General features: G+C 39.5%; 1 protein-coding gene across 3 annotated transcripts in view; it reads left to right on the top strand.

Moving 5' to 3' along the window:
• adcy7 (adenylate cyclase 7) overlaps positions 1 to 27,744 on the top strand; it is a 74,392-nt gene that overhangs the window by 1,265 nt on the left and 45,383 nt on the right. For 2 of the 3 annotated variants that reach the window (XM_046031905.1, XM_046031903.1), the window contains exon 1: positions 8,735 to 8,878. The exons of the other annotated variant lie outside the window; for it this stretch is intronic. The gene's annotated coding sequence lies outside the window, so the exon portion shown is untranslated. Of the gene's footprint in view, positions 1 to 8,734; positions 8,879 to 27,744 lie in introns of those variants that run through there. 3 annotated transcript variants of the gene reach the window in all.

Here is a 27,744-nt window from a genome sequence, read left to right as displayed (position 1 = left end):
TTCACAAGGAGTGGACTGAGGCTGGAGTTACTGCATCAAGAGCCACCAGACACAGACTGGTCCTGGACATGGGCTTCAAATGTCGTATTCCTCTTGTCAAGCCGCTCCTGAACAACAAACCACGTCAGAAGCATCTTACCTGGGCTAAAGGAAAAAAAGAACTGGTCTGTTTCTCAGTGGTCCAAAGTCCTCTTTTCTGATGAGAGCAAATTTTGCATCTCATTCGGAAACCAAGGTCCCAGAGTCTGGAGGAAGAACGGAGAGGCACACAATCTAAGATGCTTGAAGTCCAGTGTGAAGTTTCCACAGTCTGTGTTGGTTTGGGGAGCCATGTCATCTGCTGGTGTTGGTCCACTGTGCTTTATTAAGTCCAGAGTCAGCGCAGCCGTCTACCAGGACATTTTAGAGCACTTTATGCTTCCTTCAGCAGATGAGCTTTATGGAGATGCTGACTTCATTTTCCAGCAGGACTTGGCACCTGCCCACACTGCCAAAAGTACCAAAAACCTGGTTCAATGACCATGGGATTACTGTGCTTGACTGGCCAGCAAACTCGCCTGATCTGAACCTCATAGAGAATCTATGGGGCATTGCCAAGAGAAAGATGAAAGACATGAGACCGAACAATGCAGAAGAGCTGAAGGTCGCTATTGAAGCATCCTGGTCTTCCATAACACCTCAGCAGTGCCACAGGCTGATGCCACGCCGCACTGAGGCAGTAATTCATGCAAAAGGGGCCCAAACCAAGTACTGAGTACATATGCATGATTATACTTTTCAGAGGGCTGACATTTCTGTATTTAAAATCCTTTGTTTTTTTTTTTTTTTTATTGATTTCATGTAATATTCTAATTTTCAGAGATTTTGAATTTGGGGTTTTCATAAGCTGTATGCAATAATCATCAAAATTGTATCAAATAAAGTATTGAAATATCTCACTTTGCATGTAATGAGTCTATATAATTTTTTTTAGAATTACTGAAATAAATGAACTTTTGCACGATATGCTAATTTTTCGAGTTTCACCTGTACTTTACGTAGGTCTATATGTAGTTATCATCCAATGGCGTGCTTGAAAAAGTGATAACTAAATAAAAACGAACGCGCCGATGCGAGTGAGACTGCAGGTTAAATACGTTGAAAGAAGTTAGATCAATAAGAAAACTCGCGCTAACGCGAGTAGTTTATGGGCTATTTTTGGACATTTTACTGCCAACAAAGCTACGTTGTAATCATGGAATGTAAACATTTCGTCCTTCGCATTTTGTGTCTAGCTTCATTGCACTTGCCTGTCGTCACCTCTTGAATCTGGCGATTTTACAATCAAATATCCCTTCAAACTGCAAAAACAGAGGATACATTTACCAGTTACAGTTTACAAGTTAACTGTCAACCTGCTTTGTTATTCACCTTAAACTGTAAATGTTTACACTTGTAAATCTGATGCTCATGTAAATAACTGCCATATAAACATAGTCTGTATTATTCTTTTATATTTTGTATCTTGTCATTATATAAGTTTATGTTTGTTATGCACCAAAGCCCCAAGGGCCAATTCCTTTACTTACAAAGTTCTACATTGCAGTTAAGCTGATTCTGATTAATAAAACACAAACACGTGAGTACTTTAGAGGCATACTTCACTATCATCCTTAGATTTTTTTATATGAGAATTTATAACATTGTCCCTTGTAAGTTTTTGGTGATCTTTTACATAATATATCGTGAAACTTCACCTCTTGCCGCTAGCCGCGTCAAGCCGCACAGAGCAGATCGAACCAGGCAGGAAGTTAGACACAGAATGGCATAGAGGATCCGGTCAATTGTCAAAATAAAATATCATGTGGAACCTCACGATGGTAAAACAACAATAAACACGGTTAAAACGGACACAAAAGGAAATCATTTAACTACGTAGCCTACGTAATCAGTAGAAGCACAAAATGCAAACACTGGTTACCAGATCAACAAAATCTAAACATATCAGCAAAGTCAGGCAGGCAAAACGCCCTGCCAGCCATTACCACAGTGAGCACCAGTATGGTAGTGTCTACCGGTTCCAAAATCTGCCATGTGAAGTTGAGCTAGATCTCATTAAGTAACTTTCTAATCTGCATTTGAGTATAGACCTAATCTGTTATGTTCAAGTTAAGTTCTTTTATACCATGGCAGGTTCTCCTATGCTGTTCTCTAAATCCAACTGAGTCTGTGAACAGGCCTGTAAACTGTTAGTGGAGCTTGATCTCTACATGTTATAGATTATTCTCACTCATTTTATAGCTTGAGGTGTTATTTTTTTACATCTTTATCTTTTCTTTCTTTTAATGCCAGGGGTCTGAGAAACAATTTAAAACGCAAAGTGGTTTTCTTATTTATTAGGAAGTTTAAATGTGATTTATGTTTCCTACAAGAGTCTAACTGCACAACAGATGACTTGCCTTTTTGGAGGACTCAGTGGGGCAAAGACTTAGGGGGAGGTCATGGATCTGAAAGGTCAGCTGGTGTTACTGTTTTGAAAAGCAACTTTTCTGGTGAGGTTATTCACCATTTGCGACCCAATACAATATTTGCTCTGAAAATGATGCTTTGTTAGAAGAAAATACACTTTACTTGTTGAACAAGTAAAGAACATTTACCTGTATGTCCATGCTGCTCCCTTCTCATAAGGCAATTATTTTGAAGATTTAGGTTTCTTCTGCTCTACATATTCCTAGAGCCTTATGCTGGCAACTTAATAATAGCCTTCTTTTACATAAAATGTCATAAATTATATTACATATCTAATCAAGTCTCACTGGAAAGAAGCCTGTAAGAAAATGTCATTTGGTCAACAATGGGAGCTCTTAAAATTTGAAAATATATATGAGAACCTATGGCAGCAACTTAGCTAAACTTAGACAACAGGAAGAAGATAGGCTGTTAAGTCAAATCGCATCGTTATCTGATGAGACTACCGAAAACATTTCTGAGGAGGAGTTATTGCAGCTTAGTGAATGCCAAAACAAGTTAGATGACATCTACAGACAAAAGGCCCAGGGGGCTTTTGTGAGATCAAGAAGGAAGGTTGGAAGGTGAGCAAAACTTTATTTTTGTTTAGAAAACTCCATCCAAAAAATCATCCATCGACGCTCTAAAAATGAATGGCCATCTCGTTACTGATCACAAAGTAATTGCTTCCTTTTGCTCAGAGTTTTATAGTAAACTTTACACCTCCAACTTCTCAGAAGAGAAAACCTCTCAACTTCTAAACTCTATTAAAACTTGCAAAACAATTTCTGAAGACTATAGAGTACTTTGTGACAGCAAAATTACTCACGATGCAGTTCTGAATGCTGTTCTGAAACTCAGAAATAACAAATCTCCAGGCAATGACGGAGAATTTTATCCATCCATCCATCGTCAACTGCTTATCCTGCATACAGGGTCACGGGGGGAGAATTTTATAAATTTAAATAAATATAAAGTTCTGTAATGAAATGACCCCTTTTCTTTTCAATGTCTTTTCTGAAAGTATTGAATTTGGAAGGCTGCCACCTACATTATCGCAAGGCCTTATCACCCTCATCCCAAAACCCCAAAAAGACTTACTTTTGATAGACAACTGTCGCCCTATCTGTTTGCTCAATAACGACTACAAAGTATTTGCTCTTATTCTTGCCTGTAGGAGCCAATTTGAATTCAATTTATTTTTGTTTGTAAATTTGTATATTTAGATATTTTTGCATGATTTGTTAATACTCATGTCTTTGCAGGTCCAAAAGGCATAAAGGAGTGTGCTGCAGACCATGCGTGGCCTCAGTTAACGTTTAGTTCATGCAATCATTTTCTTTCAACCTTTTGTAAGCAAGAAGTAATAAAACACTCATATGCTGGAACGCACTATCTAGACATTATTATATATTGGTTCATGTATTTCTATGAGCAAGCAAGCGTCATAAGTCTCAGTCAGTCCAAGAGTGATTCATACAAAGGAAAAACAAGACCTTAACCTCTATAATTGACACAGTCACCTGAATTATGTGCTGCCATTTATAGAAATAAAGACATTTACTCCATAAACTGGTGCAGGAAATGTCTCCAAAATGAAGGAAATTAAGAGTTTAATGCTCACAATCTTCAGAAGGAGGACCCCCCAGACTTATATATTTTTATATTATTTTATATATTAAGGAATATTTATTCAAAATAGTGTTAAAATATCTTCTCGTCTTGTTCTCGTGACCAAAGTCTTTCATCACACCCCTATTCTCAGACCTTATGTCACCACCAGTTTTCCACACAAAGTGACGCCCTTTTCTGTTACATACAGTAGGCCTACTGCTTATATTGTTTCACCATCTTTACACAAATGTAGCCTAAGTAGTGAATGTGTGTTCGTGGGTATGCATGGTAAGGTGGGCTGGCATGGCTACAATGCCAGGGCTGAATTGTTGTCCCAGTCCGCCCCTGGTCTTAATATAGCATGCTCTTAAACTGATATTAATTGATCTAAAATACTTTAAGCAGTCCACAGCAGTATAGCTTCTGTGTCGGTAGTCCTGTTACCTTTTCCAATCTGGGCCGTGTCATCTGGATAAGTATCTTAGTAACAACGTTACAACATTACGGAAAACTGTGCAGGCTGTCTATGTGATTTTGCAACACTGCATTGTATAATGAGATATGTTGTACGTTTAATTTTGAATTTTTGAACTGAATTCATGCCAATAAAGCACACTGAACTGAACTGAACTTGTAGCCTAGTTCCCCTGATGCTACTCATAAAAATAAATGCTATACATATAATAATAAAAATAAAAGCTTTATTTGTTCAGACTTTTTAATACAGGTAACATAGGGCTTTACAGCAATCAATGTAGTAGGCTACAACATAGACAAGTCGAATAAAAATAAGGCAATAAAACAAACAGGTCAATATCCATATAAAGGAAAAATAAAATATGCATCACACAGTGGTTTACAATCAGTCTAGGGCCTGTTTAGATCCTTTACTTAAGTAAAAGTAGTAATATCACAATGAGGAAATACTCCACTACAAATGCATTCAAAACCTTACTTTTTGCATGTCTGGAAAATGTACCAGGAAACAGTGTCTCTGGAGAAACGTAGCTACTGGGCTTGTGAATGCAGTTTTTAGCATGGAAAATATATTATACGTTTAAGTTCATTAGTTTATGTTTAATAATATTATGATAACATTTATTTATAGACTAGAACACCTAGATAACAAGATACATTTGGACTTTTTTGTAACTTGTATTCGCAATAAATACATTGCTTGAGGTTTAACTGAAGGCAGGGAAATGTAAAGTTGAAGCAGAAATATCTGATTGTTGGTGTGTGTTACAGAATAAAAATAACTGAAGGCAAATGCTATTTGAGCCAGGTCTGCTCCTATAAAGCCTGTGGACCTGTGACCCACTGACAGACATGAATAGGCTTTGTGTCCTGTAGGAGAAATGATGCAACAGACTCAAAATTTTCAGAAGTGTCAGAATCTATCATGAGCACAACAACAAAAATCAATAATCTACTTCAATGATCTCATGTGGAAAACATCTGCAAAATATATTAATATAGCCGCGAGTGGCAATGATTGGGATCCAAACAATTTACATTTTCAGAGGAGAAGAACAGATGCAGATGACTTGAGAGATTGAAGTGATGAAAGAATTTGGACTTTGAGATAATTGGGGAAATGCAAACTTGATTATTACAGCATCGCCTTGAGATCAGAGAGTGTCATTATATGTACCTGACTACTGGGTGAAATGTTCAACCCACCTGCAACATTTTGTCTTTTAAAGGTTTAAGCTGCACAAACACTTTTAGGCAGAGAAAGTTAAGAAGTGTCACTTAAAATAGAGAACTTAGACTTACTATGATCTGAACAACCCTCATTCTCAGCAAGTCTGACATGGCCACCTGGGGATTTGAACCCTGGAGCTTCAAATCTCCAAAGTAGGTGAATTACTGACTGAGCAACTGGTGAGAGGCTGTTTTTACACACCTTCTCACAAATTGAGGTAGTGACGTGTGCCATACTTGGATAGTTTTGTCACTTTAAACTTAAAAAGCTTACAACAGTCAAGATGTTGGTGAGAATATTCTGAAAAAAATCACGCATCATTCTACTGGTTTTGGGTGTGTTGTCAATTATTTTGGTGGCATTTGATCCGAAACTGAGCAAAAAAGAAAATGTAGTGCATACTGTACAAGTTATGGCAAGATACTGAATATCACTGCAGACTCACCGTTTAAACCGTTTTTAGACCGATCTAAAAATCCTTTGCAACACTTATTATCGACCATCTAGAGAACGACTCTGTGAGCGACTGCCTTCTGAATTGACCATAGGTTGCAGTGAGGCAAATGTTAGTCACATATCAGTGGATGTGCAGAAAACATTTCAGCTTTCTAGGACAGACGCGTTATTTTCTTAGATTTTTTGAAGTTTAGAATGAGAAATGTCTAGAAATTTACATTTGTTGTAATAAGCCATGCCCAGCAATCATTACTAAATTTTATGCATCAACTGTATAGAGACCCTGGATCGTACAATTTTTTACGAATCCGTGCAGCGAATTACGAGGCATAAACTTTTTTGCAAGTGTAGCGCCCCCTAGTGGAAAATATCCCAGGACTGCTCAGCGAAGCTCAGGCCGAGCATCTGAACAGACGCGTCAAAATTTGGTTACAATAGCTTAAGCCAATTTTGAATTATGTGCATTTATGTAAAATTGTATGTAAAGACACGAAAGTAAAAATGTATGGAAAAAAAAAGACGGATTGATGTATCAAAATAATTTTGATAACTTTTGATCAGCGACGTCCGTGGATGATCCTGCCAAAGTTTCGGGTCGATTGGCGAAACCGTCTAAGATGAGTTGCAAAAATAGGTTTTTGAGAAAAGTGATAAAAAGTCACATAATTTGACAGTTTTAGAGCGGAAGACCATTGAAGCACAGATGCAGATGAATCAAGAGATTAAAATGATGAGAGAAGCTGTTAATTGCAAAAATGCAAATTTGATATAGCGCCACCATGAGGTCTATGAGGGCCATTTTATTTGCCTGAGTAGTGGGTGGAATTGGCTACCTACGTGCCAATTTTGGTGAAATAAGGCATCAGTTAAAGCTGCATTACCAAACAATAGTATGTCTTGTAACATAATGTAACAGTAGCACAAGTAGAGGGGAGTCATAATGTCGACAAACTAATGTTTGCAAACATTAGCCACATTAGCTGTAGCAGCAAAACCCCTATAGGTACTGAATTGAGCAAGGGTGTATGTTGTTGTGTATAAATTTAACCTATCTTATTTCAAAAGTCTACCTTTTTGCACAAAGCCATGTGCAGCTAGTTACAGACTTGTCACTACATCAGCTGTTGGTGTGTGTTTACACTGGTGTTACATCACTGTAGTGAAATGCTCCTTTCCATGGCCCTTGTGCTGTTGCAGGAGCTCCTCTTGTGTGTTAAATAATGGACCTATGCATTACCTGTCATGTCACTACAGATGTGAAGAGACGTAGAGGCCACAGTAAGACCGTACTCACTCGCAAGTGTGTATTGTTTTGCCAAATTTGATTCTGTTGACCACTATATCATACCATTATACATGGGGACATGTCCCCCCCACATTTCAAAATCTATTTTTTACCCCCCCCCATTTGATTCCTACAGTACGTTCTATATAGTGACTATATAGATTGTACTGTATGAATCAAATTACAGGACTAATTTCTCAAAAAACGTATATTCTGACATGCAATATTTCAGACTATTATATTATATACTCTTTACTCATTGAGTTTTCCTTAACAACTACACCAAATAAAATAGGGCCTATGATTTAAGTTTGCACATCAATTTCTTGAGGTATTGCAGTTATGAGGAGATAGAGAATGGCGTATACTTGGCTGACTAGAAACCATCCTGAGCAGACAGGGAGACAGAGAGTGCTGATCCTGGAGGGAAATTCAGGTACAGTAAAATACCACCTTTATTATTTTATGGGTTCTTTTTTCAGTGAAAGTAGAGTGACCAAGTTATTTTGGAAAGCATGGGAGACCATTTTACATTTGTTTTAATATGTGCTGGTCTACTTAGTTGAAAAGAGAGCTGATTTTTATTTCATTTGATAAACTATCATAGCGACACACTTCAATGTCAACCCCGCTCTGCCATTGCAACAACTAACCTGTAGATGGAGACATCGCTCCAAGTCTGAATCCACATAGTCTGGGCTTGTATACAGTTTGTGATATAATGTCCTGAAATTTCAACTGAATGATCAGCTGCCCATAGAAAACCTGTTGAGCTGAGTGCTTGCTGGAGGGAAAAGGAGCCAACAATAACAACCACCTTACATTATATATCGTTACTCTACAATGACTGCAGTTACTAACTACTACAGTAACTACAACTGAATGTCCACTGAGCCTCTCTCATCACTGCATGGAAGGCTTTAAACCCAACTGTCCTCATCTGAAACGGTGTTTCTCTGCAGCTATTACAGTTCATGCAATAAAAACAGTACAATTATAGTACGCGTGGAGACAAGTTCTCGCTTTGGCTTCGAGTAGTATTGTGATTATGATTTTCCTGTGTCATCGCTGCTGGTTCACTGTTAACTCCACACACCGCGATGCGATTTATGGAAAGTAGCGTTAAAGTAAAATGAATAGATATAGCGAGTGCGGGAGCGGTGGTAGGCGCGTGCGTTTGACAGAGATGGAGGAGGAGCGTCCTCGCTTGGAGAGGCGCGCGGACTGACGTTTGGAGAGGAGCAGTGGGACCACAGCACGCGCTCCCAGCCTGCATCAATAGGTCATCTGTGTAGATTTCTCTACGGGACGTTATTTAAACCTGTCAGGTAAGACACAGAAACTTCGTTTAATAGTTAGTAATGGCTCCTGGTGAAACTGTACCACCTGAAGTTCGTGTGGCCACGCCGCTCGAGGAGAGGTTCATTGTTGCTTCGTTAAAACCAAGACAGTTGAAAGACGGAGCTCTCAGCCCAAAAGTTTTCACCTCTGTCAAGAGCTTTCGATTTGGGTGGAAGATTATGAAAAGTTGTACTTTTAGTTAAAATGTTCGAGCATTTCCTCGGTATTCATGCCGCGTTTTCACCTGGCTGCTCATGTCATCCACAGTCTGCTTGTTCAGTTTGGTGCATTTCGGGTTAACTTGAGCCAACGAGGTATCGTATTTTGGCTCACTTGAACTTGAGCTGCCGTTATCGCACATTTAACTTTGATCACCAAAGTTAAATGTGTGATATCTCACCGTAAATTTGATGTAGATGTGTTATTGAATATAAATAAATGGCTCATCTTTGGCAGGTATCCAGAGCTGAGATCAGTCAGTGAATGTGTTTTTTTTTTTTCCCTCACTCAAACAATCCCGTCTTAACTCACGGGTTCATCAGTACCCTACTTACATTTCATCACAAATGCATTCTAAATTAGCCCTGATTGAGCAGAATATATGTTGAACTATGCTGGTGTTTCCTATTGTATTTCAGGTGATTTATTGCTTCAATCTATGTCCAAATATGCATTTAATATTTAATAATAATAATAATAATACTAATAAGTATATAATATTTAATTCTGCCAATTTCTTTGACACTGATATTGCAGGGAAATCATTAAGTGTACTGGTCATCTTGTCTTTTGTAAGTGACTGTGTTCTTCCAACTAAGCCTGACCCCAAAATATTTTCAGTGCAGGAAATGTTTGTTTTTCCAAGTATGTATAAGTGCTACTGACTTGAAAGAGTTTATCTCTTCATATCTCTTCCTAGAACATCATGCTCATGTGCACAGTAGGACTAGAGCTAGAGCTTCTGCCTGAGCACCTGTACCCTCTCATTTCAGAGTCACTAGTGATTTTAGTCTCTTTGTAAAAACTTCCACATGAAAGATTGTCAACAATGCCATAGTTCATGTTCAACCTGGTTTTACTGCAGCTGGTACATTGCTGGTCTTTCCTTCAGTGTTAGCTTCACACATAGCTTTAATGTTAAACAAGTGGAGTTTTTTATTGATGATAAATAAGCACAGAGCTGTTGCTTACACTATGGAGCTGTACCATGAGATGGCATGGGAACCCAAAGTCAGTCACTTCTAATGAATTCAAAGTAAAAGCTCATTAAACTGAACTCAGTTCACCCAATTTAGAAAAATAAATTCAGTTACTCCCTACAGATTGTACCCTGTATTAAAGAAAAAGTCCGAATTTGGTTGATTTACTGTTATTTATGTCTGTACGTCACAGTGGCTGTTGAGAGTCACAGTTTTGTGGCTCGCCCAAAGGTAAAAATACTGAGGGCTTATTTAGTTGTTGTGGAGGTGAGAGGTGAGGTTTCTAAATGTTAAGCGCTCGGCAGGTGGTCCATGTTCTGAGCTGTCAGTGCAAGAATCCGGCAAGATGAGAGGAAGTGGACTGTGTTTTACATCGATGATGCTTGGTGCACAAACGCAGTCAAGATGGACTCTGTTTCCCCAAATGTCAGACTGTTTATTGTGAAGATGAAACTTTCATATTATCATCTGGTTGCTACTGTTGACATTCACCCCAGAAGCAAATTCAAAAAATGCACTGTGGAATTTTCTGGGTGTATCCGTGTATGTATATATGTATATAAATAATTGTAGCCTATGTATTGTTTTATTTTACTTTATGTGTTACCATATTTTAATATAGGCCTACACTTAATTACATGTTGTGTGTATAGCACGAAGGAACTACAATTTCGTTATGCAGCCTTGTGCTGTATAATGACTAATAAACAACCTTGTACCTTGTAAATGGTCAACACTGATGCATGAGTTCAGTGTCAGTTTCATGTGGGTGTCCAGTTGGTTGTCCAGTGTGCAACATTTTTTTCTGCGTCTAATGTTGTAGATTAGTTGATTTTTATACTTGGAATGCAGAAATCTACAGATTTATTTTTTTTTTCATCATCGATAAGGCTACATAATATGTTGATGCTGTCACATGTCAATGTGTCTATTTCACTCATATAAAAATCCACTATGATCCTTTTATGCAGTTTTTTTAATATAACTTTTCGTAAACTGAAGTTATCAGGTCGGCTTTTCCTGAAATCATCACGTAGAATAAACACTGGATGAAAGAAAGTCCTGAGGTTTCTCTTAGTGGCAACAAGAGACAGTGTAGATGTACAAATGTGTTATGAAAACGTCACATGGCAGTATGTTTCTTCACTAGAAAATGCAGTTCTGCTGATTTAAAGCTGTTTGCTCAAAGCTTAATAGCTATTGTTTTTTGCACTGTAAACTGTTTGATATTTGCAAAGAACAGAAGAATGAAAAATTCGTAAACCCTGGATTAGATGGTAAATGCATTCCTTGCACTATAATGCGGTGCACGTAGATACGTTTGGCCTCATGTTACTGTGCATATGGATCATAGTATCACCATCTGCATAAGGATGACAGCCATGGTGTGTGTTTGGCCTGTGTATCATTTGGATGATTGGATGACTAATCGCTTTGTCAATTTTGCCTTAGTGAAAGGACGTAGTTTATGGAGTTATCAGTTGGTTATCTGTGACGAGGGCAGAGCTTCACCACTTTTCTTAACTAGCCATCGTGTTCAAGTCAAATGTACTTGAACAGTGAGTATAACAAAATTGGTTTGCCAAAATGTCTCTGAGCGCCCAAAAATACATAGGGTTAAAGATCAAGTAAGAAAGCAGACAAGGCATTGATTTTGAGGCATGGAGCTCGTTTGTTTGAGTATAACAGGTATATAAGACTACAGAGCGGCACTACTATAGACTAGAGTTAAATGCTTGTTCACGGATCAGCAGGTCACTGCATTGCTGCGCTGTCTAGGCCCTTTGCATAGAGAAGCTGTAACCTGAATTGTGACACATACATTGACATTTGCCATTGGTGTGCAATTTTCCATTGTGATGCCATGATGTATGTCACTCTGACATGATGGGAGGCTTGTTGTGATTGTGCCTGTTATTAGAATAATTTTACAGTTTGTTGGATCTGGACAGGGAGTGTCTGTTGAGAGTTGTACAGCATAGACACACGCGGGCGCACACAAACAAAAAAACAAAACCCTGGAACAGCTCTGTACTGTTCAGAGTGACGCCAGAGCCTACTATCCTCATCCTTGTTTTGTGACAAGTCTTTTAATAACCGGTGGTAGAGTTGTTTTGTGTTTCTTTTTCCTCTGTCATGCAGGCTCAGCTGACCATGAAGGTAGTATAAAGCAGTGGTTCCCAAAGTGAAGTTTAGAGAGTCTTTTTGGATTACATATTAGCTGTGATGTCTCATCCATAGTGAAAACAGTGATGCATTTGAGTCCCTTGGCCAAAATGAATCAAGTCATTTAGGCTTTTTTGGACTAACGCGCATCCATTTAGGCATCTTTATCATTAGTCTGTATCCTTTGGTGCACCGTTTATCTGACCAGGCTTTGACCGTGGTTCCTGACTAACCAGTGATTTTCTTTTCTGAAGTTGAAGTTTGAAGTGTTTGGTCTATTTAGCTTGATCCCTCCTGAGCTTTGTTACAACTGCACTTGTCACATCTAGAAAAACAAAACAAAACAAATTGTTCAGATATGTGTTTTTTTTTTTTACATCATCACTGGTGCTAAAAGAGAATGCTGCTTACCTAAAGCCGCACAAATACAAATATGCTATCACGCCTGCATTCAGTACATATGCATGTCTCAGTTTCGATCTTTGTGACCTTGACAGGATATATGGGGAACCCTTCACAGGAAATGTGACTTTTTATAGGTTTTCTTTAGAACTAGTGTTGACACCATCTGTCAGGGAGACAGATACATGTGCTCTCTTCTTGTACTGCTTTCAGTATCTTTCTTGCTCTGCCGCTAACTCTCTCTGTCTGTTTTAAAGGTTAGGAAGAGTAGTTTTCCCCTCCCAATAAGAGCTATATAAAAAGAAGTATACTATCACACAGAAAAGTAGCGGACAATATCTGATGTATGCAGTAATGGTGTAGTAAACCCCACCCACTTCCTATTTCTTAAGAATTTCTTTGAAGTACATGTGATGATCTATCTTTTACAGAGTGTGACATGAAGACATGAAGTGTGTTTTCAGGATGAACCTCGAAGAGATGAGCCTCTCTCGCCTGCTGAAGACTTCCTTCCTATCTCTGTCTCAGTAGAGAAATGCAATCCAGCTCTGTCTTCTCTAAACACGCATAAGCACAGAAGCAGGATTGCTCACATAATAGGTATTTTCTGTTGTCATTAGACCCCGTGATGCTTTCCAAATGCTTCTAGCCACTCATAAAGCTGATGATTTCACCCATTTTTCCCCTCTCTCCCATCTCCCGCATCTTCTCTCTCTTTTGTCTCTCATCTTTCATCCGCACTTTCTCTCATCCACTTTCGAGCAGGCTCTGTGCTCTCTTTCTCTCTCCTCAGGCTTGAAATGAGAAGGGTTCCTCTTGGTGGACAGTGTGCTAATCCCTGAACACTCACTGGGGACTAATCGGACTCATTAACTCCGACTCTGGTGCTTCGAGCCAGAGATCAGCACTAATCCTTCTTCAGCACAGCCTTTGCCATGCATGGCATAAAAGGCTCTTTCCCTTTCTCCTTTCCTGTAATTCTTTTTTCATGCAAATTAAGAGAGACATAAAAGTTACCTGTACAAATTCATGTTGCGCTGCAGTAGTTGAGTTGTTTAAGAAGACACAGGGGTCCCGTGTAAAGCTTCAAACATCACCTCAAAATTATTTCTGACACATTGTATTCATAATACATTTTTTACAACACGTCAGAGAGTTTAAACATGGCAAGGATGTAAATACAGGTATAAATGGAGCAAAACCATTGGTCTCCAGATGATTGGCCAGTGATTCATTTCCACCGAAATCTCTGGATTGTTTTTACACTGCTTAACCTTGTTTGATCTATTTAAAGTGGACCTAACCTCTGCTCAGTACTCACTGGTCTAAGCATGTGAGGCTAGAGTGTAGGGTGGAAATGCCTTCTACTTGGGTGATGCCTCTCTCCACCCCTCACTCACAGGATTTCCCCCTGTGAAATTGTAGGAAGCTTCCCCACTGTAGAAAAATAATGAAAACGAGCAGGATGCCACTGAGACTGGGTTCTCTGAGGTCAGTCATGGTTCAAAGGTTTTTGTCACTGACATCATCAAATCTTGGGCTGGGGGGGGGCTCGATCTCACTGTTTTAAACGTCCATTCTCTGAATGGACACTTTTTATTTTTCTATATGTTGAATGCTTATTTGTCTTCTCGACCTCATGACACTGAAAGACACAGCAAATTACTGCTGCTAAAATCAGCAACTTAAAATCATAACTGATTGAGGAAAGACTTAGCATGACACATTCCCCGCAGTCTGTCCCATCCTAAAACCCTGCAAACCAGATAGATGACACTTGCTGACTGACTTTCACTGGTGCAGCCAATTGTTTTTCAAATTCACATCATACGTTCAAAGGAGGATCACTTTGTTTATATACACGTGTATCAGGAGGGTCCAACATTTGGTAGACTACATCACAAAGTCAGGAACATTGTTTTAAAAAATCTGTTTATAATAATGAAAAGCACCAATTAGCGAAAGTATGTACAAAATTTCCAAGACGCTCAATATCCATAGGTGCAGTACAGTGACTCAGTGGTTGGCACTGAGGACCTGGGTTTGAACCTGACGTGACTGGCTGAGGGTACTTCTGTGTGGAGTTTGGATCTTCTCCCCGCGCCTGGGGTTTCTTCGTGTGCAGGCATGTTGGTCGAATCCACTGGAAACTCTAAATTACAGCATTTGTCTGCATAGCCTATGTGTTAGTTCTGCGACAAAGCGGAGACTTGTCCTGGGCGTACCCTGCCTCTTTTCCAATGCAGTCTGGACGGAGCCTGAAACCCCGATCAGGATACGTAGGCACAGAGAATGGATGGATGCTTGGTTAATCATAAAAATGCAAAGAGTGAAACAAAACTGTAATTATGGACTGTCGGCTACTATTTTGCCAAACCAAGTGGCTGGTAAAAACAAAATATGTGAAGGTGCCAAGTATTTGTTCCATTTGCAGTCTCTGTGTAATCACAAATGCCAGAACCACTCCTTTGCATTAGACACACAGTTCACTAGGTTAAAAAAATAATAAATAATATTTCAGAGCCTCTCTCTCTTTCTTAAAACATCTCTCTCCTCATTGTGTCACTTAAATTCTAAAAAGGGTCTGTTCCCACCAGTTCATCACCACTAGGTTACTGGGGCAACAGCAGAGTGCATCTTCTTTTTCACAGGTCTGACAAAAGTCATGTGTTGACTTTGTTTGACCTGTGGCTGTGCTGAACAACATGATGTGGTGGAGAATATTTATGGCTGTTCATATCTGTTTAAAATATATTAGTGTGGATGATGAACTGTCAGTTTTGTCAGTAGACAAGCCTTACCACTATAGCACCCTGTGTGAGTGTATACATAGTTGGGAAATTAATTATGTATTGTGTTTTCATCCTGACATCGCCTAGCCTCTTATTTTCACTCACACTTGTTCAAGACTGCTAATGGATCTTGCTCATGAAAGCTCTTCAGGGGCCATAACAGGCCGTGCCCTCTTTTACTTCTGCTGTTTCGAGAGGATCAGCGCCGCTGAGATGGGATGCTTTGGAGTGCCATTAGAGAAATGCCTCTTCACCCTATTGTCTGTTAAATTGCTCCATTTCCTGGCCACCTTCCCCGCCCACAGCTCCTTTGTGAAAACACTAATTACAATCTGCCTTCGGTGACAAAATGATTTTCAATGTAAGCACGCACTCAAAGTTAATCATTTATTTATAACCAAAAAAACATAGTCAATCATACATCCAGCCTCCTAAATCTTGTATAATATGCCTATAATGCACTGGGATGAGATAATGTGTTTGACGTAAAATGCTTTAAGCCACATGGATACACAGGAAATAACCTTGTGTGGTGTACTTGGTAGATCGAATGCTGTGTCGAATGTTGAAACCCTGCAGCCAGTATGAGCTGAAGCATGCCTCCTGTGAATGCTCGTTTGTGTGTGGATGCTGCAGATGTGTGGGTGTCTTGCTCTCACTCATTTCTTTTTTTTTTTTCCCCATTTCAATTTCCGTGGGTTTTTTTTGTGCTTGCTGTGGTTCAAGGACATTATGTAATGCTTATGAGAGCACCCCATCTGGAGAAGTGCCATTGAGACGCAGAGTTTGCAGAACTCACTAGAACTGGAAAATAGCTTACCTGTGAAAGACATTAGTAACCGAGGACACTAAATGAAGAGAGGAATTTGCAGTACAGCAGGTAAACAGCTCTCAGGCATGAGAAATCTTTGCCCCCCCCCCGATTCTGAAGATTTTGGGTGGATTGTTTGAAGTCATTATTAATACTTTGTCTTACGTGAAATCTGAATTCACTCTACAACATCAGCTTCCCATGTAGAACTTTAATAAGGGTAAGGTTTGTGTCTGCGCTTGGTGGATGCTGTTTTGTGGTATTGTGTGAGTAAGTGCATTCGCTCTGTCTGAAATGTTTTAGTGTTTGCACGCCACAGTGGGTTTGCTGCTTCAACAAGCCACTCATTGTACTCGGCTGGTTAATGAGTGATTAGCCAGGATTGTCTCTCTGGTAGACGACCTATCAAATGAATACACTGGAGAAATAAAAATAGAAGCTGGATGGCATTAGGGCTGCACAATTCAAACTACTAGATAAAAAATGATCTAATCCCGTTGTGTCAATGTCAGGAGTCGCACTCTCACAGCTAAACTTTCATCCATATCATATCAATAATTGCTGATCAGCTTTGTAGTTTTGAATCAGGACCTTCAGTATTTGGATCAAGAAGCTTTGAAAAAATAAGGTTATGAAAAGTTGTTTCCATGTGTCATACATATTTAATAAAAATGTTGGTAACTCAGTATCTGCAGATACCAAATATTAAAAGAACTTAGATCCCGAATTAATTATTAAAAATATGTAGCTTGAATAGAGAAGCACGTTCTTTCTCAGTTACTCAGTTTCTTAGATATCAAATATATACCTTATCTACCAAAGTTATTATTTTGATTTTCTTATTGAGTTTATAATTAAAATCAACAGTCCACACAGACCCAGCTTCTTCAACCCCCAAAGAGGTTTTAGCGAGCACCAAAGGAAAATCACCAGCGCCAAAGTGATCTTCTCCTAATGTGTTTTAATAACCATTTATCAAACAATTATTGAGCAAGCAGATTATGAACTTTAATAGGCCGTCTTATGTACTAGCAGTCGCCTCTCCTCTCATCCACTGTGCTGTTTGTTTTTTGTTTGTTTTGTTATACACATGCAGCAGGCGCTGGATTTATAAACCAGCTGCTGCGTTTGTTTCACTGCGCCTGAACGCTCCGCTACGAAGCTGAGATCGCGCTACTGGGAGCGATGACTTCCTCTCATTTCTCACAATATAAAAGCCGTTTGTGCACCGGTCCTCTCCTCTGAGCTCTACGTGACGCTCACCTGTTCCCGTTCTCTCCTGCCTGCTAATTTTCGCAGGGAGATCGGAGCCTTTCATGCAGCCGTGTGCGTTAGTTCTGCTCGTCAAAGTCACATTTCGTGAACAGACCAATCACAGCCAGGAGGAGGCGGGACATTAAAAAAAGGTGGAGGCACCACAGCAAAGTTAAGAAATGCTGAACTCGTTGTTCTGTATGCACGTTTTTTATTATTGACAAGTTAGTAGGCTACTCAGTCAGAGACTGACCACCAAGTACAGCCTTTGTCTTGCACAATAAATTAATGACTGAAAACAACCCACAAAAATGAAACTGTTGTTTTGTCCAACTGGAATTAATATTAGGCTACTAATGGTAAGCTATAATAGCCTGTACTATTATCTGAAATTATAATGAATAGCTACACTAACATTAGCACTAATCAAACCTTAGCCACAGTGGTGTAGGCTAATATCAGAGAATGTTTTATTAGTGAAACAGCTGAATCTCAACTAATAAACTATGTGTAGGCAGATTATCCAAATCCAAGTGTAACCTGTAAACTTTACTTTTATGTCTTTACTCCTCCAGGTTGTGGATATATTTTGTTTGTCAATTGGTCAGATATAACAAGAAAACGCATACATTTCGTCCATAAGGTAATTCATTGCCTTTACTGTACGTGTACCGGCCATGATTACTGTCGCGTGAAGTCGCCCCCCAAAGACCCATTCTGGGCCAGGAAAAACCCTGCTTTGGGATGTGGTGGAAAGGGAGAACTGCAGCAACTGTGTGATGCTCTCATGACAATATGGACCAAAGTCTTTCTTGTTGTAAGTATGCCACAAAGAATTAAGGCAGTTCTGAAGGCAAAAGGGGGTCCAACCCGGGATTAGCAAGGTGTACCTAATAAAGTGGCCAGTGAGTGTTTATATAGTCACGTTACTAACTCTAGACACTAAAGTTCCACATTATAGTCTTGTTGAACTTTAGTCTCGCCCACACTGATTATAAGGAGACAACAGTGGTGTGAGTGACATTTACAAGTAGAATCTTATTTTGTTTATTCAGTTTGTTTAATGAGAATCATTTTATTTAACAAAATTATAACAAAATGAACCACTTCTCATTTTACTGATGCAACTTTTTGACCCTTGCTATGGCAACCTTTGTCTTTTAAAAGATCTGGTTTCCGTTGCTGTGTCACACACACAGCATCCTTTGTGAGGCTGTGCACACGAGCCACTGCTGTCACCATTTGGGGTGCCGTGGTCCAGTAGAGCGACCCAGAGCTTTAGGCTCGAATGTTGAGTAGAATCAAAAGGATGCAAATTACATTAATTAATCAGGGTTAGCTAGCCCCCTCTGTGATATTATCCTGTGTTCTAGTTGATACAAGCAGAATAGATAAAAGTTCTGAGCAGAAATTATTTGTTTATGTATTGAGGGTACATCCCCATCGTTTGTCAGGAAAAGGATTTCACAGCCTTTAAGGGACGCTTACTGCTCATGACAAGGGCAGAGACCATGCAGCTATAAATCAATAATAAATGTTTGGTTCTTATCTACATCTGCACTTATCTTTCCTAACTACATCACTGTGTGTCCTGGCATAACTTTAAAATCAGTGGTTGCTTTCATAACAACATCCATCTGTGACTAATTGTGCAGTGGCTACAGGTTCCTTTTTTATGAAGCCGTCCTTGCAGTGTTGTTGGGGAAATGAGTCACGGTTGCGAAGGAAGTAAGATGGTGTGCGGTCGTCTGTGTGTCACAGGGTACGGTTGGCCTTCACTGAAAACCTGTGCGCTTGTTTGATGTTAGAGCTCTGTAGAAATGCATTCAGATTTGGAGAAATGAAGAGAGAGGAAAGTAGAAAGATGAGTGCCAAAAGAGTGGGAGGGATGAAATTGTCCAACTTTTGGAAAAAATTTTGCCTTCGTGCTGTCGGCCCATTTACAATATTCTGAAACTGAGCATGGTGCATTCTGCCATAGATTAATTGACTGTCAGATGTCAGTCAGTGATTGCTGACAGTAATACTGACCAAAAGGCTGTGTTCCTCTTTCAGATTAAGCTTATGTGATGCAAGAAAGTGTTTTTGTGTGTGTCTCAATTCAAGCAACAATATTAGTGCTTTTAGTTCTTTGGTAAAAGGCAGGGTGAATGTTTGACAATGCATCGGGCCAAAAGCTTACAGTTGCGCTTTTTTCTGTGATTTCTCTGTTACTGGATTTTATTAACATGGTTTCTATTGTAGGTAGGGCTGTCGAGCCACTAACTGCAGCCTTATGGTTGGAGCAAGCTAGCTGCTGGGTGCTAGTCAAAGTTAAACTACATTGCCAAGCAAAATCATTTCTGTAGTTTGACCATGTCTTTTTCACATGTGGCTATATCGTTACCTTCAGGGCATGTCTTTCAAGTCACTTTACATGCCGCAGCAACGCGTGCGCACACACACACTTTTCCACAGAAAGGTACATGAAAAACAGCTGCTGGCATCTGACACACTACACTCGTTATTTAGTTAGTTTCAAATGATCGTTTACCGTTCACAGTTTCTGTCCTTCAGTCGAATATTAGTCCAACATCCTACTAGCCACATTGGCCACTCAATATACTAACGCCAAGTCAGCTAACCTTCTTCAAAATAAACAGTTAAACAATACTAAACATAAGTTTTATGTTGGATCATGTGCAGGCCATGGTGATTCATCCTTAACCGTTACTGAGCTTGTTACGCTTGTGGAATTTTTGAAGCATTAATTTGTTCTTTTAAGAGGCACTGAAGTGTATAGTATGAATACTGCGGTGGTTACCGTCCACTGTGTGTGTATTTTGCAGTTATCGTGACAGCCCTAGTTGGAGGTGGTTGCGCTTTGTTCATCTGGAGTCACGCACGGTTAACATTTTTATGCTTCAGGATGTGTATAGACCTTCTCACAAAATGTTGTATTAAAAGGAGTCTGGTGATATATATTTATCAACAAATCCCATGAAAAGACCAACAGTGATTGTCTGTATTGTCTTTATCCAAAGCGTGATGTAGCTTAGTCCCCAAATGCACTATTTTCTGCTGTGTGAGTAACATTTGCCAAAAGTGCCAAGCCCTTTTATTTATTTAGCCTTTTTTAAAAATCAAAGTAGATGTTTGTGACCTGTTTCTTAACTTGAATGTCTTCATTAGGAATAAGAGGACTTAGGCTGAGAGCCACGAGCAGGCTGGGGAAGTCAGAAAGACAAAAAAACAGACAGGTTTTGGTATTTTCATGGGATTTGGTGAAAATAGAAATGATCCTTATCCTTTAAGTCAATATCTAATCAAAAATTAAGTATACAGGACTAGGAATCTGACTAAGTAGGATCCATGAGTGTTATTGCTCTTTCCACAAGCTACATGGCGGTTTAGTTCATGTTGGGGTCATGAGCTCTTCACACCTGAATGTTTTTTTCTATATGCAGCACAGAGTGAGACAGTGACTCATATTTGGGAGGGGCTTTATTGAAACTCTAGTCATCTCCAGTTCCTTTTTGAGAAATCAAGTGGGAGTAACCTCGCCTTCACCCAACTCAGCCAAAAACTCTTCTCCCTTCTCAGCCACAGAAACCCCAGGAAGGGTGCTGCTGCCTGCAGACATTCCTAACTGTGTTCAACAGTGATGCTTTCCTGCACATTCCTTGGCTAGTAGTGGCAAAACATAGGGGTTGGCTTTTACAAAATGTGTAACTATAACCACACCCCATACTATAAATCAGCCACGGACAAGGCCTCTATTGAGAGCCATGAAGAGCAGTGTGCCATCGGAGAAGGCAGAGCTGATTTAAAGACCACCATGAGGGTATTAGCCTCAGCTAAGGATGTTCGAACTGGTTGTCAGTTGTGTGAAAAGGCAGCACAGGAGCACAAATGTTAACAGTGCTAATGAAGACACTCAGTAAGGAGACAAGATTGCTATTAGTTAAATCCTCCGGCTGCATCTACTCCAGTCATCCATAGCTCCCAGGAGGCATTTGAGGTAATGAGATCCCTCTGTGCTCCTTCTGCGTCACTCCCACTGTCTGACCTCTCTGCTGCTGCACAGCTGTAATTGAAGGCTTAGCACAATGTGCCGTGCCGTGCAGCGCTTATAGTACATAAAGTCAGCATTTCTTTTCCTTGGTACACACACATTCTTTTTCTTAGCACAGCTATTCATGCAATTCCACCTCTTTACGCCAGAGAATCACTCAATCAACCTTATGCTGAGGCACTTGGGTATTAAATGTTTGGCTTAAGTGAAGCTCAAACAATTAATTGTATTTTACTTAGCAACATGGGAAATGTGTCTATTACCCTCACTCAACTCATACAGCAGCCATAGCAAGAACAGCATAGCAAAAGGGAGTTACAAAACACCATTTCACTCTATAACTTGTTATATTGTGACAAAAAACCTACACACACACAAACACACACACACACACACACACACACACACACACACACACACACACACACACACACACACACACACACAGTAGCCATAGCTCAGTGCCCGTGAACCAGCTCCAGAAGGTTGTTCCTTGATTAAGGAACAATGGCGGGAGTAATCCTAATAGCTAATGCATAACGAATCTGTCTTTTGGCGTGGGAGGAAACCCAAGCTATCACTGTGACTCAACACCGCTAATCACTGAGAGTTTGAGTGGTTGGCTCAAGGGCAAGGGCATCTTAGTAGTTTTTTGAGGAATGGGAGAGTGTCGCTCGACAGCCTGTCACATCGCCCCACCTCACCCCTCTTTTAATAGCAATGTTGGCTGCCATAAATACCTGTGCCTGAACCATGTTGTTTGGCTCTGGCTGGATGGTGTAGTCTATGGAAGTGTGCATGAGGGTGTGTGGACGAGGTGTGTTTGACGACACACATTGGTCCTCCATGTTTGAGCCAGAGCCAGGCAGCTGTTAGCCAATGTCATGCAGAGTCCACACTAAAGAAGCAGATATTTAAAACCAGTTAAATCTTTAGTCATTTTTGGTTTCCCCCTTTGAGGACCTTAGGATGCTGATGTGCCCACCTCCTATATGTCTATGGTTGGACAAAGATTACCTATAACCTACAGGCATATATTGATTGATGGACTTTTACACAGTCGCACAGATTACTATATAGTAAAGCAAGAGCATAAATGTGGTGGTGCAGAACATTTTTGCCATTTTATTAGATTCAAATAATAAGTATATGTACAGAGGTTCCTACTGCTCCCTCAATCCCCCCCGCCCTCCTCTGCACACAGATACTTTGACAAACAATGTGCTAGTGCATCCTTCCTGGTTTCCCACCCACAAATGTCTGCAACGCCTGTTGCCAAGAAAATGGGGGGGAAAAATGGAATATATAAACAAGGAGCAAGTTCAGGCAGGCCGTTTACTAAAGTCACAAGTCTATCAAACGGTTGATAAACGGCCACTGAATACAAGCTTAAGGTAACGTTACCTGAAGCAAAGTGGTATGCAAGCTTTAACACATTTTAAAACCTATTTTTGTGAATATAAGGCACAGTAACTGTTTAAAATAATTTGTTGGGGGAAATGAATCAGTTAATTTGTTGTACTAAGTAAAACTTTCTTTGGCAAAAATCACAGACTCCAAATGTTTCTTGTCACTAGCTAAGTGTCTGTGTATTTTTGCTTTAGAAATATTTTCCCACCATTGTCTGCAGAACACCATACTATACTATAGTGAAGGCCGTTATAATTATACCTAATAGTTCTTGATTTAGATCTGAGCTATTGCTGACACTTGCCTGGAACATTAGCTTCCAGGATACATTGATACAAAATCCATTGTTTGCCGTCCTACCTGGTACCTGCCACTGGCTGTCAAACTGTACCAAAATATAGTAAATACACTGCCATGATGTATGTTTGGCTGAAATTGGAATGTTTTAATCCAAAATGAAATACTTTTCTTAATAATCAAATCAAATTTGTATCGTGGAAAAGCCTATAGTTTGCGTCCATAGTCTTTTGTGATGTTCATTGTGTTACTTATGGATGGAATTATAGTGAAAATAAATTGTTCCCCTTTTTCCTTGGGACCCTCGTGAACCCCCTTAAGGACCCGTGGAGGTCCCTGGACCCTACTTTGAGAACCATTGGTCTAAGGTCACATTGTAATGAGAAGTAATAAGTGCCTTCATATGGCCGCAGTCACACGTTGAAATGTTCATATCCTGACCCTTTACTTTAGCAATATTACTACAACACAAAGGTCCCGTAAGGTCCTTTTTTATATCAATACGCCTTGTGTTGGACAATTTTCCTTCCCTTTTCTTTTGAGCTAAATGAGTGAGACTAAATAAAGTAAGCATCATAACACCTTAGGGTGGGTTGTTATGTTATAATGTCCCATAATAACTCTTAGACTCACATGTTCAACCGTTTTTGCAATGGTCAGTTTTTTTTATCCCTTTGAAATTTCCTTTAGCATCACTGAACCTCTGCACCCACTCCACACTGCAGTAATGTGCTTCCAGTATATGCTGCTCAAATGCAAACATGCATATGTATAAGTATACCTTATGTGGTAATGTGAGCACTGTAAATTAGTAATCAAATCAGAATCATAAATATTAATCTTTCTCATCTAGATGCTCAGGGGAAGTAACTAGAATGTGTTGCTGTGACAGAAATGGCCTTGTGCGAGGTAGCAATTAAAATCCTGTTTCAAACCCAGCTTTGATTTACATAATATTTTGTCACTCTGTTTGCAATCCATCTGTTGGAGACCTTGAAGACTGCAGCGGTAGAGCATGATAAGCAGAAATGAGTTGAAATACTATCATAGCTATGTCATTTGATAGATCCTAACACAAGAAATAAAATGTTGGGATGAAGTCACAGTCTGTGCATGGACCCACCCAGGGAATTTTAATCCCCTCAATCTAAAAGCTTTAGTCTAATGTCACACTGTGCACCACTGTATTTGAACATCAGATCGGCCAGTATGAGAGTTGCTTTTTTTGTGTTCGAGTGTGTGGGAATTGGTGCTCCGCCTCATGCTATGGACCACAGCAGTATAGACTACATCTTGTATGATCGCCATGTCGCTTGACTTTGAAATACTCATTGTCAGTAAGTGTAAAGGATTTTTTTCTTGTTTGCACTGATGCAGATAATTTTGTAGTAGCACAATACTCGCTGACACAATAGTATGAGGACAAGAGGGCCTTATCCACAATGGAAGGAGTGCAAGACATTGGACAGTAAACTACATATATAGCATTGTTCTACATACACAGGGCTTTCCCTAATCCTTTAGAGTGCTCAGAATCCTTTGTGATGCAGAGAATAAGTGAGAATACCACAGGTTTAGTATGATTATATTTCAATGGGGCTGGTGGAAGAAACTATGCATGAAAATAGAGCACTACAGGACTACTAAGGAATATTTATCTAAATTCTTGCTGATGTTTGCACAAGAATACATTATTTGGTCAAATACTTCTCTATTGATAATCAAAGACAGTACTTTTGAAACACTGGATATTATGAGGATGACTGTATAGATAGCCCATCTTGGCAATGCAGGCAGTCCATTTATATGATGGGCTAATTTAACCTTAAGTATTCAGAACACACACACACACCCACACACACACACAGTATGTCTGAAAGCAGATTGGTCACCTCCCACTTTTCTTGTGATATTGTGTAATAGATATTATGTAATTCCATTGTCACTGTGGCGTGTAAATCACCGCTGTCAAAGCCCTGTTAACCTTAATTTGTTTTTGATGGAACAAGACCTCACCCTGTTGTACAAACATTCATGAGCTGCTACAGAGAATGTAAAATATATTAACAGTCAGTTCCACTGTTCTTGAAAGCATTTTACTATATGCTTAGTAAACCACGTGTCTCCATATGTTCCATAAGTAAATCAGCTACACACATGAGTAACCCTTTACTGTCAAATATTCTGCAACGACACTGTAGTGTTTTCACAGAGACATGCATGTTTGGTAATATGTATCCCATTAACATTTTTTATTTCACTACCTTACTCAGCTATGGGGACCAGTCACAGATAGAGGAGACATCCCTCTCATGTGTTCCCATGATAGTGTAACATCTTTCAGTGACCATGCCACGGGATGCAGGTCTGACATGACAGCTGAAATATAGATGTGGCGGTGATATGGAGCATCTCGCACACACATACACGTACACACCCCCACATACACACACAAAGAAGAAGAATTGGCATGGAGGTCAAACTATTACAGCACTGTGGGGATTTTCCTACAACTAAAGCCCTTGTAGTGTCGCCCTGTCCTGGTGTGGCCTCCTTTTGTTGGTACTTCCCAAAGATAACAGAGAATATGGTTACTGAGGACGACCATCATGCAATATGTTTCCCTTTAGTGCCTTGTCAATTGCGTGTGGGGAATACTTAATCCTTGCTTCTGTAGCATCAAAGAGCTTCTCTCATAAGCACTGTAGGCTGGCTTGTAAGAACATATGTATGTACACACTGCAGTATAAAGCTTATTGATGTTCCACATATTTGCTTCTGGTGTTTTAAAGGAATTTCGTCCTCCTTAATAAAATGCTGTTTAACAGTGAAGATCAAACTGTGCAGTTATGTTGGTGCATGTACAGTATGAATCACCAACGCAATTAAAACAACACTAGTTATGACAGTAGATTGTAGAAAACATGCACCAGATGGCCCTGTCAGCAGCCAGAGCTTTATGGTATCCTGGAAAATTACCATCATCAGGCTGATCTGAAGCTGCCACCCGTTTCTGCTGCAGCAGCTCTGCATGATTTCCACAGTAGTTTTTGTTTAGCTGTGTAAACGACTCTCTGCTGCGCTGGTTGCAGATGTTGAGGTTTCTTTTTGAATGGCAGCGCCGGTAGTAAGCTGGCTGGCGTACTAAGGGATGATTATGGTTTTCTTATTGGTGGTGGCGGTGGTTGCGGTGGAGGGGCCGGGCATACAGAGGGGCCCTGCTGCTCCACAGTGGAGCGGGACGGAGCGGGTTATGAAACCTGAAATGGGGATGTGGCTGGCTACACCAGCTGGAAACAATGGTCTCTATGGCTGTAGTGCATTCTTTCCAATCTGCTTTTTCTTTTTCAAGTGTGTTTCCAAGTCATGTGTCTTCTGGAAAACAAATCAAACAAAAGGAAACAAAGCATTAAAAACATAATTTAAAAAAACGTATTTCACAAAACATATTTCAATGTGTATGATTGTGCATTATGTATATTTTATCACAAACTAAAATGCTGTGGAACTGAACTGGACAAACTGGCTACAGTAATATTTCTTAAGAACAATTCCCACAACATGTATAGTTCAGAATCTATACTGTGAGAAGGTTAAACATTTTATTGAGTTTGTCAAATAAATCCTTTCGCTAGTCAGGATTGTATCTGTCAGAGAAGAGAGAATTCCCCTTTAAGAAGTTGTTGTTGTTGTAGTCCGTGGTGGAAGAAATACTCAATTTCCATACTTAAGTAAAAGTACAGATACCACATGAAAAATGTTACTCAATTAAACGGAAAAGTCATCCAGTATAAACCTACTCAAGTAAAAGTGAAAAATACTAAAGCAGTCGAAAGTACGACACAAAATCTATTGATCTTTCAAAACGCAATCTATCTTTTTAAATTCACTCAAGACAGGTTTGAATACAGCATTATAAAGTTTTATTTTTTATTTATTTATTTATTTGACAAGGACAATGCAAAGAGCATAGTGTCAAAACAAAGCTTGTCACTGAAGTGCTGCATTTAAGTTTATAGCTAATGCTAATTTTCAACTCCTGACCCTGGTTGGGCTTTTATACACAATAGAATTTACATAATTCACTACTTCAAATTAAAAAAATTATATAAACATGATATATAAACAAGCATATCATATACAACTCTTACCTACTTACAATAATTAAAAATGAGAAATCTGAGAAATTAAAATTTAACATTTTAGATAAAAGCAAACTGTGGTTGACCGTATCGAATGCCTTTTTAAGGTCGATAAATACAGCTCCCACCACATTGCCCTTGTCCAGGGACTTTTTTCCATTTTCAATTAAACAGCAGTTTGCTATTTCAGTTGAATAACCTGGTCTAAACCCAAACTGGTGTGGATGGAGGAGCTGTCTGGCTTCTAAGTGGTCAATCAGTTGCGCTGCTACAACTTTTTCAATTATTTTAGATAAAACTGGTAAAATCGATATAGGGCGATAGTT

This window comes from Micropterus dolomieu, linkage group LG20 (assembly GCF_021292245.1).
Source record: "Micropterus dolomieu isolate WLL.071019.BEF.003 ecotype Adirondacks linkage group LG20, ASM2129224v1, whole genome shotgun sequence".
Classification (NCBI taxonomy): Eukaryota; Metazoa; Chordata; class Actinopteri; order Centrarchiformes; family Centrarchidae; genus Micropterus; species Micropterus dolomieu.
The sequence above is the reverse complement of the archived record's forward strand: the minus strand, read 5'-3'. Positions and strand labels throughout refer to the sequence as shown.